Here is a 9,234-nt window from a genome sequence, read left to right on the forward strand (position 1 = left end):
TACCTTTGCTTCAAAGTAGTACCCATCTATGATGTCACCATATGTATGGTCCAAATAATTGTTTCTATGAAGGCACCTAATATTTGCCTCTTAGTCATTATCCTGTGATTGTCCTAGAACATTTACCTCTCAATATTGATATGTGTGATAGCAATGTAATCATCCAAATAGTAATGATAACACTGTAAATCATGCCTAACGGTATTTACCTTATGATGGCACCATCACCTTTGCCTCACAGTACTTACCTCCATGATGACACAATAAACTTTACCTCATAGTATTACATGATGACAAGGAAAATATTGCCTCTCAGTAATAACCTATTTGATAGCAAAGATATTTCTTTTGCCTCACAATACTTACCTGTATGATAACTCCATAACTTATATCTCATAGTAGTTACTACAACATTTACCTCAGAGTATTTACTTCAATTATGGCACCATGACTTTACCTCACAGTAATTGCCCTCTATTATGGCACCATAAATTTTTCATCAAGTTCGTTACATTTATGGTACCATGAAATAGGTTGCTATACCTCATTAGCATCTCAGAAGTCACCTTAAAATTTATTTCACATTGGTTATCTAGATGATGGCCCTGTAAGTTTTACCTTACAGTAATTATCTCTATGAAGTCATAGAAAAATTATCCTTAAAAGATGTACATGTATAAAGACAGAATAACATTTGACTCACTATAGTAATTTATAAGATGGTTCCATAACATTTACTTCACAGTAATTACTCTCTGTGATGCCACCATAAACTTTACATAAAATGTGTTACTTTTGTCATGCCACAGACACCTTTGCCTTACATTAGTAACCTCTCTTATGGTACCTTAAAAAGTGTCATACTGTAGTTCCTCTGTGATGGCGCCTAACCTTTGCCTCACTGTAGCTATCTCTGTGAGGGCACTGTAAACTTGGCCTCACAGTAGTTACCTCTATGATACCACCATAATTTTACCAAAGAGTGGGTACACTTGGCTGGCACCACTACCTTATATACCATCATTAACCTATATGATGGTACCATAATCTTATCTTCACAATAGTTGCCTTTGATGCCAGAGAAAAATGTTGCCTCAAACAACAGTTTTAGTGGATACACATAAGCTTTATTTCATTGTATTTAACTCTACTATGTCACCGTGAAGTTTACCTCACAGTATTTATCCACATGATGGCACAGAAACCTCTGTATCACAGTAGTTACCTGTTTGATGGCACAGAAAAATTTGCCTTGCATAGTTACATAAATTATGGTACTTAAATTTATAGTTGATGTTTAGCACTGTGATTGCATCCTAACCCTTTCCTCCCATTTGTTACTTCTACAATGGCTGTATAACTCACAGTAATAAACATATATGATGACACCACAAATACTACCTCACCTTAGTCATATTTATGACACAATGGAAAACTTTTCCTGTGCAAAGAGAGTAGTAATTTTCTTCAATCATGGAGAAAAGTACTATTAGACAAAGGTCACAATACCATGATAGAGGTAACTAGTCTTTTGCATTCTCTGCATGCTTGGGTGCAAGGTCAGGAAAAATGGAGAGATGAATATTTATAGAAAAAAAGAATACATAAGTAGAGCACAGGGTAAGTAAGAGTGTAGGAAAAAAAAGGGATTCATGTGGATTTTTTTTTCTGTGAGAAACATATCAATACAACTTGGCATCATTTTTTATTAACCAAACATATAGTTCAATATTTTTATGGAGCCAGATATTCCAAGAATTGTCATGAATTCTGCACACTGAAGGGAAAATATCTTTACAGATAAATATTTAAGATTTTATTTTTTGTCATTTACATCATTCATTAGTATGTTTGTACACTGTAGACTGTTTTTAAAGGTTGTTTTTTCCTTTATTCCTTTATCCTTGTCATATTTTTTAGGATTCCAACATTACATTTTTTCCATATATTGCATTTTTTCTCATGGTGATTACTTATTTTGAAGCATCTTTAACTAAATTGACCTTATGGATTTTGTGGAAAAAAATAATAAATTGTGAAAAACCATTGTGGGGAATTAAATGTGTACCCAAGCTTAAGGAACAGATTTTTACAGTCACCCCAGCTTGATCTGGATTGCCTTTGTTTTTCACCATCTGGTTAGTGATTATCTTCTAACCAGTATAGATACCTAAATATGCTCTCAACTACAGTTTTAGCTGGAAAACTCACTTTTATGACCAGCCTGCTTTCAGTTTTCTAAGTTTTTTCTCTTCATTATCTTTGCCCTATCTCCCCCCCCCCACACACACCATTTCACCATGTAAGAGAATTCAAGAATGTCTTTATTTCACCAGGCAAGATCATCATGCTCCTCTCCTAATCTCACTGTCCCTGTGAATCAAAGAATATCCACCACATCAGCAAATGAAGGAATTTCCAGGAAAAAGAAAACATACAACTTAAAGACTCACATGGGCCATCTGGAACTAAGCAAACACAAGTCTACAATTTGGACATAAGACATAATTCAGCATGTATATCCTAAAGCCTGTGTTCTAGAGCTTTCTTTTAGAAATCTGTCTATTTCCCTTAGGATAAGTCTGTAGGGCTTTTTTGAGCAGTAAGTCATATGGTCCTCATTTTGCCTTGCAAAATCAGTAAACTTTTACTTGCTTTTCTCTAAAAACCTGTTGTCATTATTTGAGCAATTGCTTAAATTCAAGGGACAGAACTTCAGGTGTCGACTTTTGCACCCGGCGTGGGACGTGGAAAGGGTTTTTACCCTGAACACCTAGATACTGAGGGAATGGATGTTTATAGGAACCCCTCACACCCATCTAATTCTGGGTCTGCTGCAGTGCATTTGCTGGTGTATAATAAGAGGGGATTACTAAGTGACACTCTCAGCAACTGCCAGAGCCAGATTTTGTTTCAGGTAACTCCATTTTCTCTTTTGTGAATTGTGCACACAGAGTTGATGCTGATGGAATGACTTTGACAAAAAGTAAAAAGGGACTGACATCTTAGCCAAGCTTGGATGAGTCTACAGGGGTATACTCTGTGACCCCTGGATTCCACCTATTTGAGAGGTCCCCTTGTAGATCTACTGCCAGAAAAAAATCACAGGTTAAGTAGAAGTAGGCAACCTAGGAGATTCATTCCCATCTAGTGCCTTCCTAATTTGTTGCAATGTACTAATTTGTTGGCCTTTGTTTGGGGGAAATTCCCTTTTGTTTGGGTGATTTGTGTTTTTGTGTTGTGTTTATTATGGGAGATGTTCATCTATTCCATCTGACAGGCCTCTGGAATGAATCTTAGCAGAGTGGTCTACTTCAAGTTATAATCCAAAGAAAATTTTGAAAATTTTTTGCAAGATAGCCTGACATATGTATATTTTAGGAAATGAGGAGAGATGTTCTTTGAGTGGAACCTGGAATTATTACATGAACTAGTAGTTGGACCTATTTTGTTAGAAAGTAAGTAAATGGGATGAAAGTCCATATGTACAGGCATTTATTCAGGTGTATAATAAACAGGCTGAGAAGCTTGGAATTAAGTTGATTTTTCCAGGAAAGTAATAGCTTCCACTGAATAAGGACAGCCTTGTCCCAGAACATTAGGTCAAAGCAGAAACAATTAATTTGAATATAATGAACCTTTTTAATCTGGGATATCTTGAAGGCTGAACCACCTGGCCCTTTTCTTTGGCTGCTCCAGAGTTGCTGGATGGCCTCCTCCTGAGTGAGTGAAGGTGAATAATGGGGGTGAAACTCAGCTGATCTGGTAACATCTGGGCTATGATGGCCAGACTTATTACAGCAGGCACCAGGAGGGACATATCAGCAACCACAGGTTCAAGCTTTCACTAGGAACATTCCTAATTTCTCTGGCAATGAATTGTGACAACACAAGTAAAATGTGTACCAATGAAAATCAGTAGAAACATAATGCCCAGAGTTTTGTTGAGGGCTAGACACAGATGCCCTCTGCCTAGCATGTACTGGAATTGTAGACTCTCACAATTTTAAAAAGTGTTCAGAATGAAACACTTTCTATAGATAGTTTAGTGATAATACCCTGTGATGGTGGGAATATTCCTGAAAGCCAATTTCAAAGATGCCAGGCCAAGAACAAATTTGCAAGCAGAACATTCTGAAGATAGATTTTACCAAGTCTCATGCCCGATGTTAACTATTCTCTACACCTCAGAAAATTTACCTTTCTTGCCAGAAAACAAAATTTCTTTTTCTCTGGACTTCCTTATGCATAATGTTTCATAACTGAATGTAAATTACTAAATAATAATTGAGAACAATGATGAAGGACACGCATATAAAAAGAATATAGTTTGTTAAAATTTTCAGAATGCAAGTTTATCCATAGTTTGAGAATGTCGAAAACTCTATTTAATATTTCAACAATTCATAAATATATCTTTCCTCTTTTAAATGTCTGTCACCAGAAATGGTGGAATTATGAGCATCATGAGTTTATAGCACTGGCAGAAAGACATCCTTCTGCTAGGAAAGTCCTAGCATGATTTGCTTTACACTAACAGTTAATGTCAAATAAAATTAATTTAAAACTATTAATATAGTGAATTTGTTTTGCATTTTCATAGGTTATTTTTACTTTGGAAGAAACCAATGGATTTGTCATGGAAAATAGAAAAAAATCAGTAGTAAAACCTGACCAGGAAGTCTTAACCTTCTCTCTGTGTATATATGAACTTATATAGAGTTGTTAAGACTGAAATGACCTAATAATTTCTTTTTGAGGTAATATAGATTGTCAGAATGAATTCCTGATCCATAAAAATGCCTTTGTTATGAAACCTAATGGGCCAGGTACTGCTGTCTCATGCCTATAATCATAGGTATTGGGAGGCTGAGATCAGTAAGATCTTGGTTTGAGGACAGCACAGGCAAAAATATTCCCAGAGACTTCATCTCTAAAATAACCAGAGCAAAATGTGCTGGATATATGACTCATGTGGTAGACCACCTGCTTTGTGAGCTCAAAGTCCTGAGTTCAAACCCCAGTTCCACATAAAAATGAAACCTGAGAGTAGTCTAGTAATTTTTACATCCTCTGCCTATCCTTATTCTAAAATTTAATTAAGGTGTGTCTATTATCTTGATTCTACTTTTCATAATACCTCCCTCACTTAATTTAAGAATGGACTTAGCTGTTGGTTTGAGATGTGTATTCTTTATCATACTAAGAAAATATTCTTCTATTTCAATGTGGCTATAAAATGAAGAAAGGAGGTTACTGAGTTTTAACAAATGTCTTTGTTGTGTATATTGGAGTAGTGCACTGTATTGTGAATATAATATAGATATGTATAAAATATATATAATATATGTTATAAAATATATATAACATATAGTAATTATATACACTATACATAATTATTCAACTTATACAGTAGTTAATATTCAACTGTTCTTTTGTACACTTTGCATGTGGAATATTGTTCTTTAATTATATAATTGTTCTTTGCTGATTGAATTTGATTCTATGTAGTGATATACATGATTTTTGTGTTTCAATTCATAGTAACAGTCTCTCCATTTATTTAGGTCTTCTTTGCTTTATTTCAAGCATTTTAAAATTTTTATCATTTAAACTTATACATGATTTTGTAAATTTATACATTGACATTTCATGTGTCTGAAGTGACTACTAATGGCATTATGGTTTTCATATGTTTGTTATGAGTAGTAGATATATAATTAATTCTTGTATGTTGATCTTAGATCTTAAGAGTTTTTTAAAGATTCCTTGGGATTTTCTACATAATCATGTAATGTTCAAAGGACAGTCTTAACTCTTCCTTTCCAATCTGAATCTTTGTATTTTTTATCTTGACTAACTGTGCTTGCAAAAGTTTTCAGTGTTATTCTGAATAATAATGGTGATAGCAGATATCTATACTCCATTCCAATTACTACTTCTTGACAAGGGTAAAAAGAAACTTCATGCTTGGCTCCACCAACACGCTTGTAGGAGAATTGTAATGTCACCTGACACTGTAAGATAGGTGGTGAAAATTTGCTCTCAATTGTCCACAGACTCTACCTTGATGGAGGAAATGGAGAGTTAGTTTTCACTGACACACTGATTTTCAGTCCTGCTGGCATATTGGTGAAGAGTATTTCCTCTGGTATTGGCTCATATGAGATGGGTTTTCTCTGGAAGCATTTGTGCTAGGTGAGAGACACCTGTACATCGGTTTGGACAACATATATTACCCTATTTTAGAGTGCAAACCTTTTTAAAGTTTCTGGGTGTCTAAGCATTGTGTGATGAATTCTTATTTCAAATATCATAATTTTCATATTTAGTATTAACTTTTTATTCCTGTTAAGATATTTTATATATCTGCTGCTATGATTATACCACTTTACTCATTCTTTTTCTCTTTTGCTGAAAATTATTCTATTAATAGCAGATTTAAAAAAATTCCCATGTAATAATTCCAATGTCTAGTAGTCATAGTGCTGGCTTTTACTATTTTATCTGTTGACTATAGATCTTATTCTCTGCTTCTTCATATGTTTTAACAGTTATTGGATTTCTGGTGTTTTAAAATTAAAGAACATTGGAAAAGAAGATATAATTTTGTTTTGTTTACTGGGAAATACTTGTTTTTTCCTTTATATGGCAGTGAAAGTTAAGGAATAATCAGTTACAATCCTCTATGAATTGAATTAATGTGGAACTGGTCCATAGTTAACCTTTAGGTTGAGTTCTCATTTCTCTGGTTCAAAATATCTGCTATTTTTGCTGTCCCTGAAGGATGATTTATTTAATCTTGTTATTACTTGAGCTGTCAGGAGTTTGGACATCAATTTTAAATGCTATTTGATACATTTTGGTTATATCTGGCAGGTCATCAACATGCAATCATATCAAGAAAATGCAAGATGGAGTTTCTCTGATTTCTAGCCATTCACTTTTTACAGTTGTATAATCACTACCACAATAAAAGTATGACACATTTTCATGATCTCAAAAACTTCCACTCTACCCCTTCATGGCAAATTCTCTCCTCCTACTTTGGCTTTAGTCAATGAATAGTTTTTCACTATAGCTTTGCATTTTCTAGAATTTCATATAAATATAGTCATATGCTAGGTAACCTTCTTTGTTCAGCTTTCCCCAGTAATATTTTTGTGGTTTGTCAATGTAGTTCTATTTATCAGTAGTATATTATACTGTATGCTACTCCACAATATATCCATTAATTTACTAGTTAATAAACATTTTAATTATTTATTGTAGCTAGTTTGGCTATTGTGAATGAACCTATAATACTTACAAGTCTTTCTGAGAACATATGTGTTCATTAATCTTGGCTATTACGTAAGAGTGGAAATGTCAGGTTACACCATATGTTTTACTTTATGAGCAACTTTCAAACCTGTGATTTGTCTTCTTCCAAACCATGTATGAGAGCACCAGAAGCTTCACATTCTTAATCAAACTTGGTATTATCAGTTGTTTTTGTTTCTGCCCTTTCCAATGTGTATGTAGACCTCATTTACCACCACCTGTTTGACAAAATGTGTACAGAGAGGGAGTGGTTTGGGGGGAGAAATCTGGTTAGGTGCAATGATTTCTTTTTACTGTTCAAGACCATGGCTAACCTGTATAGCTATCCTTATCTCAACCAGCAAAAACCCTTGTTCCTTCCAATTATTGCTTATACTCTCTCTACAACAAAATTAGAAATAAAGGCAAAATAGTTTCTGCTGTGTATTGAGGGGGGGTGGGGGGGAGTGGATGGTAAGGGAGGGGGTGGGGGCAGGGGGGGAGAAATGAACCAAGCCTTGTATACACATATGAATAATAAAAGAAAAATGAAAAAAAAAAGACCATGGCTAAGTGGCTGTCAAAGGCTGAGTGGATTTTTCCCCGTCTCTCCCAATACTGTTTGTCAATAACAGGCCTGCCTTTAGGCTGCACACACTAGGCCAAGTGCCATCTTACATCCAACACACCATGTTTAGGTGTGCATTTGACTTTGGATCTTTGTTCATCTGTAGAGCTTGTTCTGTGGAATTCAATTTTTAAAGTCCTCCTTATGTTCTCTCCTTTTCAGTATCCTCAATGAAAAGCATGAAATTATTTTATATATTTTTTGTAATGTTAACACTAGAATGAAAGCATCTAATGACTTTTTACATACTAATTCTAAGTGATTGTTTTAACCTCCTTCTAGGAGTGCTACTCAAAAATTAATTTCTGTTTCATTGTCCTGATTTGGACACATGGCTACCATAATTGGTAAATAAGACTGGAAAGTTATTAGTATTAGTATTAGCATTAGTGATAGTGTTAAAGTTAGTATTTGTTTATATGTCTTTCCCAACAATACTGAGATCCAGGTAGTTAGAAAGAAAGGTATAATTAATATATGGTAGGAAACTAGTAGTCTGATTATAATAAATTTAACTTATTTAATAACAACTGCTATTATCATATTTCTTGATGATTTTAATATCCATGTAAAAGAGCTTTCCAAATTACTATTAAGTTCCATTAAACTTAAATTATCAAATTTTTATTTTTTTAATGATAATTTTTAAATAAAGCTAGACAAAATGAAGAAACATATATATACATATGTAAAATAATACTGTGCCTACTATTTGTTTTTTCCCCGTTACTGCTGTTCTAGGTGGGGTTTGTTGTGACATTGACAAATGTTCTTACAATATATCAATTACATCATACTTGAATTCATGCCCCCACTGATCTCCTTCATCTCTCCCTCCCCCAATTCCTGGAATAGTTTCAACAGATGTCATTTTTGCATTTATATTTATATGTGTGTGTGTGTATACATTATTTGCACCTTTTTCACTTTCCTACCCCCTTTCTCTGCCACCTCCCCCCTTCCATGGGTACCAACCCTCCTCCCTCCTGGGAGGGGCTGTTCTGCACTTGAATTCTTTGAGTTTGAAGAACAAAAAATATAAAAGATAAAAAGAGAATTGATATTTTTGCTTGTTAGAGGTAAAGATAACTACATAGGAAGTTTCCTTGTGTTGTTTCCATGAGTGTATGTAAACACCTGAATGTGGTTGTGCTCTCTGTACAGGAATGAATATAGAAATCTTAAACTGGCCAGGGTCACCATGGGAAAGGGACTAGGGAGAAGTGAAGAGACTAGAAGAGATGTGCGTATCATTTCATAACGCACTTTGACTTTTAAAAATAGCTCATGATCATGTTTCCTTT

At 34.4% G+C, this 9,234-nt stretch overlaps 1 long non-coding RNA gene across 4 annotated transcripts in view; it reads left to right on the top strand.

Moving 5' to 3' along the window:
* LOC141417461 (uncharacterized) overlaps window positions 1-7,737 on the top strand; it is a 66,990-nt gene extending 59,253 nt beyond the window's left edge. For all 4 annotated transcript variants that reach the window (XR_012442023.1, XR_012442022.1, XR_012442024.1 and 1 more), the window contains one exon: window positions 2,337-7,737. This is a non-coding gene — a long non-coding RNA (uncharacterized lncRNA). The remainder of the gene's footprint in view (window positions 1-2,336) is intronic.
* Window positions 7,738-9,234: the final 1,497 nt, after the last annotated feature.

The sequence above is a fragment of the Castor canadensis genome, chromosome 15 (assembly GCF_047511655.1).
Source record: "Castor canadensis chromosome 15, mCasCan1.hap1v2, whole genome shotgun sequence".
In the NCBI taxonomy this organism is placed as follows: domain Eukaryota; kingdom Metazoa; phylum Chordata; class Mammalia; order Rodentia; family Castoridae; genus Castor; species Castor canadensis.